The sequence below is a fragment of the Dendroctonus ponderosae genome, unplaced genomic scaffold (assembly GCF_020466585.1).
Source record: "Dendroctonus ponderosae isolate FM_Combo_2020 unplaced genomic scaffold, Dpon_F_20191213v2 Dpon_F_20191213_11, whole genome shotgun sequence".
Lineage (NCBI taxonomy): Eukaryota > Metazoa > Arthropoda > Insecta > Coleoptera > Curculionidae > Dendroctonus > Dendroctonus ponderosae.
The window spans coordinates 4,070,026-4,082,516 of NW_026017213.1; positions in this window are offsets into that span (position 1 = coordinate 4,070,026).

The following is a 12,491-nucleotide window of genomic DNA, read 5'->3' on the forward strand; positions in this document are numbered from 1 at the left end:
GCTTTCCTGCTCAAGACATTCCTCTGATATATTATTCCCGTGCTCTTGCCACTTGATGTATCGGGATGAGTCACGGACCGATTAAAAGCAGGAAAACTCTCGCAGTTTCTACTATTTTTCCATGATCGCTCCAATGCCCCATTTCCTCCACAGTATTTGCCGGAAATAAAACGATATCAATGAAACCGGCTCGGCCAATTGCAAGGAGCTGCCGAAGGAAGAAGCCGTTCTGACCCGTTTCCGTTTCCTTTGATTGAATTAGCCTAGAAAGGCACAGTCGCTTCTTTAGCCTCGTGTGGCCCCAAAACAGCAGTCTTGCATTTGTGGGGCTTTAATTCATTTACACCCGATCCCCAATTGATGTCGCACAATAAAACTCTTAAGGAGTTTATTACACTTTGTTCCACAAAAGCCGCCTTTGCTAATTAAATTTGCCAGAGGTTTTATTGATGGCTTATATGGCCGCTTAGGAAATACACATTTTCTATATTGATACTGATTCAGTCAGTGAGAAAGATCCTCTGCACTGCCAGTTGGTTTTTGTTGCTCAAAATTCTAGAAATTTTGGCTTTTTTGTGAAAACTGCGCCAAAGTTTTCCTAGCAATGTTATTTGCAAAAAATGCGAGTCAATGCTCTATGTAGTGGTGATCCACACCTAAATGTGTAATATTGAAATTTAGCGTTTTGTGTGAAACTTGCCTGTATTTCCTCACTTTCGTCCCTATAGCTAAATCGGCTCTCCAATTCTGTAGCTCAAATTGTTCTTGCGATACGCCGAAAAAGGCGCCGTTATGTTTGGATCATTTAGCAACGAAAAAGACGCGCAACTAATACTTTCCGTGAAATTTTGACTTTTTTTTAGAAAACTAACAACCCGTTTCAACAAATGCTTTATTTACTAAGATCATAGATTAATACTTTATCTACAGGTTTAAAAAAGAAGTCTGCAACTTAATTTGTTCTTGAGAAATGAGCAAATGAGTAGCGTAAAACATGAAATTTTGGCCAAATCCTGCACCTAAATGTGTAATATTGAAATTTCGAGTTTTTTCTAAAACTTTGTAACCACTTTTGTAAAACACCACCTGTACTTCCTCACTTTTGTCTTTTTTTGTCAAGTTTTGCTTTTTGTGGCAAAACTTCCAGTACTTTTGATGTGTTTCATAGGTTGAAAACGCTCTATTTAAATAAAGATACATTGAATCCGATAGAAAATCGCAGGTTTTCTATACTTTTTACTCTACCATTTAAAAGCTTTGAACTTGGCGAATTTTTTCAGAGTCTCACAGGCAAAAATGTTCACATTTATATCCTCGACAGAATCACGTCTTTTTGTAGCTGTTTGTGGCTTTTAGTGCACAAAGTAGAGTATTTGTCTAGCAAGATCTTTGCCGGAAAACCGCAATTAGTTACTGTCCGTATGGTTAATTTATCAATTTTTTAGAACCTGAAACTGGACGGTATTTTACCGATTTGCCTGCCACTGTAATCCATTTTTGTTCAAATTGCCTTTTAAATATCACTTATTTGCTTCATACTAAGGGTGTAAAAATAGTTTCTATTTGCGGATCATTTTTCCAAAACGCCGGTGATTTTTGGTGATATTTTAACCCGCATTTACTTAGGAAACTCCAAAATTCCTGCAATTTTTACTCTTAAATCGCTTATTTACGCAATGTTTTAACGTGTAATGGTGGTATTTTTTAACTTTCAAAAAGCGAACATGAAAGTGGATTGCTATTGTAACTTTTTTGGGTTTTAAATCTCAAAACGGTGAATTTTCCCTGTAAGACTGCGTTTCGTGTTCCCTTTGCCCTCAGAGGTCGATTGTTTTGGGAACTTCGTAGCTACAGTTGTCTGGCGAACAAAACGAAACCTCCTCAATAAATAATCCACACGGTTATTAATTTTCGAACCGTTCCGAATTAATCATAGCCTTTCCTAACAAAACCCAATACATAAAAGCTTAAACGTTTCGCACGCAAACACGCATATATCGAAGCCGAAGAATGAGGCTCGAAAGCCCGCAAAGTATTAATTAAATTATTAAATTGATTAAGTATTCATGGGTCTCGCTTTGTTACGGCAAAGAACTCGATATTGGTGGCTTTCAGGCCAGGTCACCAATCAAGCCGTTTTTTTTTATTAAAATGAAATTGAGAAATTGAAGATGTCGAGTCGTAAAGTGAATCCTCAGAATGTTGAAGTTCACTTGAACGTAAATTATTGAAAAAAAATGGTCATACAAAAGTACTCATACTCACATACTCAGTTATTGCACAAAACGACGATCATTTTTCTAATTTCATAGATAACAGAAGACTGTATTTTTTCTACATAACATTTTTCTGACTTTAAAGCTGGATCCGCCCCTGCTCTCATCACTATTTTAGACCGCCAAACACTATAAAGGAAATCGATCAAATCCACCTTTCTGCACAACAAACCGAACAGACCGAGTCTTTTTTACCATTCCAGATGGACGGCGTTCCTTCCGTTAGCCATCCCATAACTTATAAAATGCTAATTCGCATATCGATTTAATTGCAAATCGAACGGCGACAAACTGCCTTTTTCCCCATAAATCTAACCAACTGGGGGTATTTATCAATCATTTTTATTCAAGCGAGGACCGGAATTTAATCTGGTTTATGCAAAAAACAACATAAAGATGCAATTTATCTTCATCCCGACCCACTGAGCTACGGTTAATCTGCTTCTGTGGAGTTTTTAATCATACTTAGGTTGCCAATTGCCACCAATTAAACGTAAACGGTTGCATTTAAATGTATCAACAGGGGCTGCGGTTGTAGGAAAAATCCAGCATAATCACTCTGTTTATTCAGGTATGCGACTAGAATTACAAAGTCCCGATCAACATTTGAATAAGAAATCAATGGCTGATAAGGAAAAACGTCTTTTTACCTGAACAGCCCCCGAAGGCGCTGAGTATCTCCGCCCTTCTTTTCGCTTAATCGACCTCATGCAGCGTCCGATATTAGAAAAAATCGCTTCTATCAATCAGCATTTAAATCGGGGGCTGACTTCCGGCCGGATGGCGCTTTTAGGGGATCGAATGGGCGAAGCCCAGCAGAGCGACTATTCACTATCGTGCAGTCCCAAATTAATTCGGCTGAGATTTTCCGTAAATCACTGTAGAAAAATCTCAATTAGGCAGGCCTACACGTTTTGGTGTCTTAATTGGACGCCACAGTACAAGAGGAGCCTGTTAGCTGGGCCAAACACCAAGAGGCAGTTAGTTAACTGTACACCTTTAAATCAGATAATCGTTTTTCCGTAACTAGCCCGAAAGAAAAACCAGTATTTTCATCTAATTAATTCAAAATGTTACGTCTAATAGGAATTTATCACCCATAATGTGGAAACGGGCCAGATAACATCTACATGGTGGGCCAACATAAATTCCATGAGATGAGAATGCTGCCAAGCAGGAATTAATCGGAAATTTTCAAGTCCCAACTAGATAAATCGAGAAGTTTGAAGCTGATCTAATTAACCTGCTATCTGACTCTAGGGCAATTCAACCTACGTGGTTTTGAATATATTTGAGAGGTCGTTCAAGATGCCCCAAAAAAGCACATTTTTCAGCTCAAAGAGGATACTTTAGCATGTTGTCCCCCTTCGGATCCACTATTTGTTTTGCACATCGTCACACGACAAAAGTACATTATAAGGGTAGGGGGGTTGATCCCGATAAGCTAGAAGTTTCCTTCACTCAGCCCGGATATGCGTCATCGATTTCCGTATCGGATGGGACGAAAAACAGAAGAATCTGAGGAAAATCTTAGTAAAATTGGAAAATTCGAGGCGGCAGTGTCGAGAACTTTCATGGGCAGTCAAAGCACCAGCAAATATTATTCCAACTAATGACCTGTCAGCGTGTCCGAGAGCTGCAAGCACCAATTATTCGATGTCCACTTAAATTGCAGACACAGCAACAGTGGCGTTAAATTTTAATTGCGGTTGACGAGAGCCGCATCGAATTTCCCAGATCAAAGACCGACACTCGACCGTTTAATTTGCAATTTTCCGGCTCTTTTTTCCCCGCCGTCTAATTGTTACCGGAGAACAGCAGAACAGCGACAGTAGATTTTTTAATTAGAGAACATCTTATTCAAAAGCTATTACTGCGGACATATAGTGAAGAGCTCCGGTAAGTCCACCGGATCAAAGGTGTTCAAACAATCGCGCTTGCTGTTTAGTTTGTTGCGGAGTAGTTTGTTGGGCAAATATTTACCTTACCTTTTAATGGTAAGCTGGGTCACATTGATGTTTTTGGGTAAATATTTACGGTGTTGAGGGCAGAGGGAGGAGAAATTCATAAGCGTCTATTGTATGTCTCATTCGCGACTTTACCTCACGCGAAGACTAATAGCTATTTTAAATGAAATTTTCCCATTAGTCGGGTTTTGTCTCAAACAAGGAAGGACACTCCTCCTTTGATTATCTAGAAAAGTCAGTTAATTCATAACTTTACAGTCAGATAATAGCAAAAATAACTTTCAGAAACCCCCGAATAAAGAGTGGAAATGTTGGAAAAATCGAAGCCCACCCTTAGAAAAATTTCGACCAAAAATTTAAATTTTACATGATAGTTTTTTGAGCTCAATCGATTTATTTCGACACACGAAGGTCATAAATATGCACTTATAAAGTGTTTGGGTCAATAATAAGGAAGAAATCGTCAGATAAAGATCGTGAACGCTCAAAATGTGCCAAAAATGTCTATTATTTCAGATCTGAAACTTCTACCATGCTTTTTAATGAGTTCGATGCATTGCTCGCGTCCGTGAGCTGAAAACGACGTAAAATTTGAAACATTTTGAAAACATTTTAATTTTTTGACAAAATTGACCCCCATCATTTGAAAAATTTCGGTTAAAAATCAAAATTTTACATGTGTGTTTTTTGAACCCAAACGGTTCCTTTCGGCGTAAGAAGTTCAGAAATATGCATTTATTAAGTGCTTGGATCAATAATAAGGAAGAAATCGTCGGTTAAAGAAAGGAAAAAAAATTCGACCAGGAATGAAAATTTTACATGAAGGTTTTTTGAGCCCAATCGATTTCTTTCGACACACGAAGGTTATAAATATGCACTTATAAAGCGTTTGGGTCAATAATAAGGAAGAAATCGTCAGATAAAGATCGTGAACGCTTAAAATGTGCCAAAAATGTCTATTATTTCGGACCTGAAACTTCCACGATGTTTTTCAATGGGTTCAATGAGCTGAAAATGATGGAAAATTTAAGACATTTTGAGAAAATTTTAATTTTTTAGCGTGCGGCAAGTATGCCGATGCAGTCAAGGTAGACCAAGCGATGCCAGACGTTTCAAAACATATTGCCTGATCCAAAAAAACGCGTTTTTAGTAACGGAGAATTAGGCAAAGTAACGCAATCATCTGAAAAAATACAGTAAAGTAAAGATGGGTTTGAGTGCCGGCAAAGAAATAAATTCGCTCTGCCTCCATTGCCGATTACTTACACCTGAACGAAAGCTATTAAAACGTTTCGCGATCGGCCGGCAATTTAATCAGGTCTTTGTAATTGATTTCTAATCTGTTTGATGAATTACGAGTTTCTTCGAGCAGAGCAATTCAAACTAGCTTTCGTTCGCATCGAGCACCATTGTCTTCTTTCACCGCGCGCTCAAGTCTGGGAAATTTAATTACGCTTTGTCGCCGACATCAACTTTCCGAATCGCAAAGTTTCAGTTTTCTATGCATAAAGCGATTATTCAGTTCAGAACTGTTGAAATAGATGCGAGAACTGGTTGGATCGAGAACTCTAGATGGATCGTAAAGGAAAACTGGAAATTTCAAAGATATGGCACCGTCCAGACAGTATGTTTCGAGCCCGATAAGTTAAGTGCAAATGCGGCTTTCAAGTGGGCTATCTATTTAAGAGCTGCTCTATACGAAATTTATGTTAACACTTTCGACCTGTCAGATAATTGAGTCGCTTTATACATCTAATGGAGCACGAACATTATTTTTTTATTTATATTATAGCTTGTCTTCGGATCCACTTTACATCGGGGGGCCACTCGAGAAAAACATCGCTGTTCGGTTTCGGTGTATTTTAAGCATTCGTCGCAGTTAATCCTTAAAGTGGATTCAAATCCGCCCGTTCAAAAACCACTTGTTCTTTGCCAAAGAAGAGGCGTACAAATACTTTAAGTCGCGGAAATCCAGCTTTCTGCATGCGACAGGGACTTTTCCATCGGAATTACGTCCGTTATCGACTTTAAACTGCTCAAGGGTTCTTCGACTGGCTTATGTCAAGGAAAATCAATTTCCTCAAAATACAAACCGTGCGCGGATTGAATTTAACAATGCCTTGTTGTACCGAGTGATTGAAAATTGCGCTTTTTGCCAGAGAGGAAGAGAAAATCTACCCAAAGAACTAAGATATCCGCAAAAAACTCAATTATACATTTGGCAACAGTGTGTATATTTGCGTAAAAGCCTACTAAAGAATAGATACATTAAACAAACGGCATTTACTGATGAGACTCTAGAAGAATCAATTTGCTTGCAATAAACATCCAAATTTCAACATCGTTTAGAAAATACATTCTAAGTTTTGAGGAGCGCAGCTTAAAGATTAACCTTTACGACTGGCACTTGAGTGTGTCAAATTCGCTTTTTTGCATTTGCAAATTGCAACAGAGATTTTCATATTCTGGGAAGAAGTTTTCTTCTCATTAATGTCTTCAAATGGTGGCACCATTCGTCACGCATACATACACTTCACACCTTCGGTTAGCGCTTCTTCCAAGGAATATTTTTCGCGCACCATGCGAACAATGGAACATCTTCCTCATCAGCCCACCTATTTTCTGCCTCCGTTTAAGTACCGGTAGCTTTTCGCATCTACTTGAACTTCGGTGCGCGTAATGTTGGGACTTAATTTAAGTTCGGGCACTTTTCTGGATGAGGGGGTCTATTTGGGTGTGAATTTAGAAAGGCAGGCGATGTTCCCGTGTCAATTGATCTGTGAAACGGGCTTAAATATCGTGTCAAAACCGAGAAAATGTCGCGCAAACCGTTGGGGATTTGAAGGGCGGCAGTGAAGCGTGCGATATTGAAAATTTGGCCCCGGATAACGCATAAATATCAGGACAACAATGTGAACAATGAAAAATTCTGGAAACATGTCGGTCTTTAGACGAGCTCGAGTTGAACGGTTTGAAAGAAGCAAATGTATTCAGTTTCTGGATCTGGAAGCACTAATTGACCAGATTCGTTAGATAGGAATCTTTAGTGGTAGAAGACGAGCCCTTGTTAATTACGGCTGAAATTTATGTCACCAACGGTTTTGGGGATTAATTAAAATGGGGTTAAACACGGAGTTAATTAAAAAATAATGAGGATTCTGTCGGGCTGAAAAGCGAAACGGTGGTGAAAAATCGAAAAAAAGAGGGACCACCAGGCTGGGTATCTAGTGTAACCAGTAGCGCGCCAGATTTTTATCGGGCTTTGTCAGAAGAAAATATGCAGTTATTTATGTAGCACCGATTAGATGGGCCGTGAAATAATGAATTCCGAAGACTCTCTGTACGTCCCATTGATTAGCCAGACATATGTCGGCCTATTCGTCTTCTTATGGGAATAAATAGTGGCTGCGAGACAGCTGGGCTCTACAGCTTAAATTTAGAATGCTGGAACGTGTGGGCCGGAGTTGTGCCAAAAATTTAATAAGATTGTTTCTCACTGTCAACATGAAGGGATTCATCTAGAAGTGAAGAGAAATGATCTATGTGACACTGCTGAAAGATGGTAAAATGGAAATTAATCGACTTTTGCCGTCCAGTTACTAACTAGTATGCGGGATCATGCAGTTTTGAAGATTTTCCAGGAGGGATTGAACCAGAAGGTCATTTTATGCGATAGAAGCCAGATCTGCAACGACATTTCAAAATTCAAGTTCTGTTTTCAATAAACCCCGGAAGAACAACGTTGCAACTTCGCCAAAAACAGTTTGCCAGTAAGATCGATGTTTTTACCATGAAATTAAATTTTCCACAAACATATATTTCATTTTATGCCAATTGTGTTATAGTCTGATAGAGCAACGACTTGGAATTTTTTAAGACGAAAAAGCCTAGTGGAGTTAAATCGGTACTTCTAGGAGGCCAATTAACAGGCATTTCTGATTCGGCAAACTTTACGTGCATTAATGTGCCAGAGGCATTAGTAAAATGAGGTGTGGTTTCACCTCAGTAGTGAAAAATAAGTTGACCCATCCAATTTCGTCCCATTGTAGCCATACAATGTGTTGACGCCGGGCTGCATTTTAATTTGCAACGAGTTTCCAAATTTCTCGTTTTGGCGGAGAAACTGCGAAGAATGTTTGAGGAAATAATGTTGCCATTGTTTAGGTCAAAAGACGCATATAACCATGAGCCCATGAAAAAATAGTGTTTTATTTTTGCCACCATCCATTGACCGAAAAACCCACAAACCTAAATAGGCGTCATTTACTGATTCCTAGTACTATTGAATATAATACTATATTCTGATGCAATTGGAACCTTTCCAACTTTCCAACTTGCAGATCAGATAATTTTATCAATCAAGATTTAGGCAAAAAGGGCAGTTTTGGAGCAGAAAATGTCGAAAAAAGAGCATTTTTACTTGAAATTTGTTCAGGAAACAAACATTTCAAGTGCTCCTGAGACCAGATGCTTCAGAAGATCCATCCAAAAATTTGAAAAATGCGCCTTTTGAACCACTCTGTGGATTTAGTGATGAAATTTAAAATGTTCACGCCTGCAATCAGACAACTTTCAGGCAAAATTTTGGTTTTGGACCAGAAAAGTCTGATAATTTAAAATTTGGAAACTGGGAAACATTTCAAGTACTCGGAAAATTGTCTGAAGGAATTGAACGTTCTCAAATGTGCAAATCAAAAGTTTTTATGAAACGAAATAGTCATAATGTTGGTTTTGAAACAGAAAAGTGTCAAAACTTTGAGCTTTCTACTTGAAATTTGCGCTAAAAGCTCGCAAGCATTTCAAGTACTCTTTGGATTGTTTGTTGAAATATTTCAAACGTGCAGGCGAGGGGTTTTTAGCAAGCAAGATCCAGTCAAAATTTTGGTTTTGAAATGACAAAATTGCCAAAAAGCGTCTTTTTACTTGAAATGAAACATCCCAAGTACTTTGGGGATTCTCTGACGAAATTGAAACTTTTACAACATCTAGTACAATCAGGACTCTTTTTCAACTAACGGTTCTCCCAACTGAAAAATCATCAATATTCCAAGCGTGTTTTTTGGCAGATTTGTAACAAATTGCTTGTGAAGAACATTTTATCCCCTCTGAGGAAGAGCAACTTTGTTGGATGCAAAGGCTTCTCGCGAATTTCTTGTGGGTTACTTTCACACTCAAAGCGACAATTCTGCTTGTGCACAAAATCATTCAACCAAAAATGTGCTTCAATAGCTGATGGTTTTTTTCAAATTCTTGATCAACTTCAATCTCCTCCAAAGCCCTAGCGGCAAAACCCTACATGCCTTTGATGGTAAATGCTTTTCAGTTCTTGAATGGATTCAACTTATAGCAAGCAGAGAACGCCGATTTTTTTGTTATTAACATTGCGTTTGAAGATAAAAACTCTCCAGTTCTCCAAGCACTTTTCTACATTTGCTTATATGTTTTTTATCATTTATATCACACAAGTTGACTTGACTGCAAAGTAAAAATGTCATTAATCTAAACCATTCTAGTCTAGTTAATGTACGCAAAAAATGTGCTTGTTAGGCCTAAAGTTCCGCTTTCAATATGCCTGTTTTGTACACTGTGGTCGGGACGCAAAAAAACTGAAACTGTCCATCAGGCTGAGAAGTTTTCGGTTGAATTAACCCCCAGAACATTTATTAGGCACGTCCATCATCTTCTGTCCTGTGACAGTCTCCCCCTTTTATGAATAACTCTGCAAGCTCACTGTCAATGTGAAGAAGTTGCGGAGGAATTGAAAGACCCTTCGCTTGTAGACAAGTGCCCTTTTTTGCACAGCGGCCCAATAAGTCAGAGCGCCGAGACAAGAGTGGCGTGTTTTGGGTTAAGCTGTGAATCCAATTAGAAACCATTATGTAAACTCAATCACTACCGAAAATTGATTCCCTTTGCACTGGATATTGGGGGCTTCTAATTATCCTGCAGAAATTACTATCGATTTGGGTGTTTACATGCTGAACCACTGCGTGTCGTAACCGTTGACCGCGCTCACTCCGGATCCTCGATATCTAACGATGCAAAACATAATTGCTAAGTTCTCGTGAATGCCCGCCCTCGAGCTGAGTTTCCTTCGGGGAACATTTAGCCAGACTTTTCGCAGAAGCGAATGAATAGCGCAACTAGGAAAAACCGCCTGATCCACACGCTCCTGATTGCGGGATTCACAATACTCGATGACAGGATAGGTATCCGATTTGGGCGATTTTCTGGTTTAAATATGTCATAATTACGCGAGGGCTTGTCCCAAAACGAGCACAAAGCTGGCAATTTGAATGTGGATAGTCAAGAGGGTTTCACCCCTTCAGATGCTCGGGATTAATCAGGAATCGTTTGTGTCGTCGTAGGAACAAAACAACATGAATTATTAATCAGCTTCATTCTTCTTGTTCGGTTAGCACGAATTGGGAAAAATCCCTACTTGAAATTGGAAACTCATTAGGAAAAACACCGCCCACTCTCTCCCGTTAAGCTTCCATTCTGATTCCAAGGCGACCCAGAGCAATTACGAACGTGACCATTTGCGCCGAATATGAATAATTAATTTCGGCGACAAAATAAAATTAATTCCTCTCTTTATTATCCGATTTTCCATTCGCTTTAATTAGACGAGGAGCTTTTCCGAGTTTTGTGTCGGGCATTAATTGCCAGCAATTCCGAAGATGAAGCCCGGATTCTGTCGCAAACAAGCACATTTACAGATCCTCGGGGATTTGCCCGGCTGTCTAGACGTGCTGAAACATGCACGAAATTAACGGGTTGGCACAGCAATTGATTGATGGCAACACGTTTCAAATATTTGCGGATTTTCGCCCCAAATCTACTCAGTACCAATCATTGCACAAAGTCCTGAAGCGCCTGAATTGCGATGACGCGTACAACCATACACACATATACAGGTTTTTCCCTATACTTCAACACCCCCTCACTGCAGGGGTTATTTGAAAGTTTTCCATTTTTCGCTGTTCCTGTTACCAGCATTTTCGGTGGGAGTTTGGACATATTGAGTACTCTTATGCACAAACATGTACAGAGGCCAACCTGCTGAAAACGTTTGACAATAAAAATTGCGCGACCGATTGTTTCAATTTTTACTCCAAACACCGTAAACTGGTATAATTGGGAAGCTCCAGAGGACTAAAGCAGTCTAATAACTCGCATATCGCAAGACATCTATGATCGCTTTCACAATTAAGAGCGATCTTAGAGCCCTAAGACAAATGTCCTATATATGTTCCTATATATGGGAACAAAACACACATGTCTGACACTGTTAAATATCTTGGGGTAGCCCTGGATAAGAAGCTGTTGTTTAAAGAACATGCGGAGCAGAAAACAAACAAGGCGATCAGGGCTTTATGGACCTGCAAACGCACTTTTGGAAAAACAGGGGGAATTTCACCGAAGATGGTGTAGTGGACGTACGTCACCATTGTGAAACCCATAATCACATATTCCCCCGTCATATGGTAGCATAGAACCAAAATCAGCACATATCGACAGTCCCTGAACAAAGTTCCTGTTGCAAAGTAGGAGACACTCCTGGGGCTGGAGCCGTTGCATTTATCCATTGAAGCTGAGGCCCTAAGAAGGGCTTAGCGGATGGGTGACGATGTCCTCAGGAAAGCGACGAATTTGGGACACAGTGCGATCTTCACAAAATTGAAGACAGTCGAACCCATGGGATCAAAAGCTGATCGAATCAAAACTCTAAGCATCTCGGTACCTTTTAGAACATAGTTCTAAACGAGGGGCGAGATGGTGGAGAGACTCCATCAGCCATCACAGGGGACTCCGTATGGTACACGGAGGGCATAAAAACAGAGTTGGGCACAGGCGCTGGTATAGTCAAAAGAGGAAGAACTGGGGAAAGGATCACCTTAAACCTGGGTACAACTACGACAGCTTTCCAAGCAAACATCCTAGCAATAACAAATTGCGCCCGGAAAATGAAGGAGGGAGCCTACACACGTAAGCACATTACCATCGTAACCGGAGATGAAGCCACAATAAAGGCATTAGAACCGTACACAATCAGGTCACAATGTGAGCTAGATTGTGTAAAAGAACTTACAACCCTGGCCTGGAGCTCAAACAGAGTAAAACTCACTTGGACAACTGGTTCGAACAGGAACAAAGAAAACGAGATTGCTGCGGAACTTGCTAAGGCAGGGACCGAGAAACCACTGACCAACCAAGAACCTGCTTGCGGTATATCTCATGCCCA